This window comes from Myotis davidii, unplaced genomic scaffold, assembly GCF_000327345.1.
Source record: "Myotis davidii unplaced genomic scaffold, ASM32734v1 scaffold327, whole genome shotgun sequence".
Taxonomy (NCBI): Eukaryota; Metazoa; Chordata; class Mammalia; order Chiroptera; family Vespertilionidae; genus Myotis; species Myotis davidii.
In genome coordinates this window covers 2,605,724-2,607,770 of record NW_006298628.1, presented here as the reverse complement: position 1 = coordinate 2,607,770, position 2,047 = coordinate 2,605,724, and positions in this window count along the sequence as shown.

Sequence of the window (2,047 nt, the reverse complement as noted above, 5' to 3'; positions counted from 1 at the left end):
GAGTGTGGTAAAATCGCATAACAGCAAAATCGCATAACAGCCGAGCATACACCCAGCAGCGCTGCTGATGCCTGAACGGTATGTGGGATGAAGTGGGCGGGCATCGGGAGGCCACTATGGCACGGGGCAAGCACTATGGGTAGTCTATCTGAAGTGTACCTGGCGTATAAGACGACCCCCCACTTGGAGGCATATTTTTCAGGGCCAAAAAATCGTCTTATACGCCGGCAAATACGGTAGTTTAGAGAGAATCCTCCGCCCTTGATATCTGACCAAGCCCGAGCCTGCCTTCAGCAAGAATCCTCTTAAGTCAGGTTAGCAAGACCCTCCCTACCATCTGACTAATTCTTTTATCCACGGACCTCTTCCCTTGGCTTGATGGTTGTAAATCCCAACTTGCCCTTATTGGGTTTGGAGTTGAGCACAATCTCTCTCCCCTATTATAATATTCCTATTGCAATATTCCCGAATAAAGGATTTATTTCCATTTTAACAGGCTTCAGAATAATTTTTTCTTTAACACCTCTTTTATAAAAGCTTCCTTTTAAAAAAGAAAAAATCCTCACCTGAGGATCTGCTTATTGTCTTCAGAGGGAGGAAAGGAAAGAGAGAGGGGAGGGAGAGTGAGAGAAAGAGAGAGAAACAAACACTGATCAGTTACCTCCCAACTGGGGATCGAACCCAAAACCTAGGTAGGTGCCCTGACCAGGAATTGAACTCACAACCATTTGATGCACAGAATGACGCTCCAACCAACCGAGCCACCCGGCCAGGGTCCTTCCTGCCCCTAGGAAAGATTAATTTTGTGCTATCTTAGCACTGTGTAAGCTCTTCTCCTAAAGCCAATACTATGTGACATTGAACTCAGTTACACTTTTGCCTTTCTTTTTGGATTTCTGGACTCTCGTGAAATGTACAGTGAGTGCAGTGATTAAGAGTGCCTTCACTTCAGTCTGAATACTGGGTTCAAAGCCCTCTGATGGCACTTACTAGCTGTGTGAGCTTGGACAAGTACTTTATGTTGCTAAGCCTCAATTTTCTCATCTGTCAAATGGGGATAATAAAAGTGCTTCCCTTATAAAGATTAAATTAGATAATCCGTTGTGTCAGGCATAGAGTAACTACCACCACCCCCAGTTTTTGTTTGCCTCCACACCTAGCAGTTGAAGACAGGAGTGGAAAATTTTCTCTCTAGGTCTAAATATCAAGTCCCAGTCCTTCCTATCCAGTTATACTACAGGGTTGTACTTGCAGCCTTCCCTTGACATTTCTATTGGAAATAAATCAGACTAGTTAATCTTATTTTTATTCTATGCTGTCAAATACTTTCCCAGAATATCAGTAAAACAATCTGTTGATAAGACAAAACTGAGTTTCTTCTTACCATAGTAAGGAAGAACACTACCTTGCAGAGCTGTACTAGTGGCTCAGAGGCAGCAGGACAAAGTCATGGTATTGCTTGAGACTTTGATGTTTAGCTTGGGGGGGCAGGACAGGAGCTGATTAGGATTGGGTAAGGTCATGATGTCATAGTTTAGGATTGATGGATCCCAAAAAACAAGGATTTTGAGACCAGGTGTTCTAAGAGTCTTGGAACGTACAAAATTGTCATGTGATGCTTTCTGTTGAAGAGCTGATGGTTCTCTTAGAAAGTTTCTAAAATGAACGCTAAATGTACCTGCATTTTTTTAAACTTTGTTTTTATTGATTTCAGAGAGGAAGAGAGGGAAAGAAACATCAATGATGAGAGAGAGTCATTAATTAGCTGCCTCCTGCACACCCCACACTGGGGTCATTGAGCCCACAACCCGGGGCATGTGCCCTGACGGGGAATTGAACCGTGACCTCCTGGTTCCTAGGTCAACACTCAACCATTGAGCTACCGAGGCTGGGCTGTTACTGCACTTTTAAGTTTCAGGCAAGAGTGTCATGAAATAGTTGTCATGTTAGTGTAGACAGTAAGCTTATGTGGGTGTAGGAGGTGTCAGTTCTCAGTGGTTTTTAAAAGCTAATAAGTAAAATGAAAGGAAATGAATACAGGATAGTG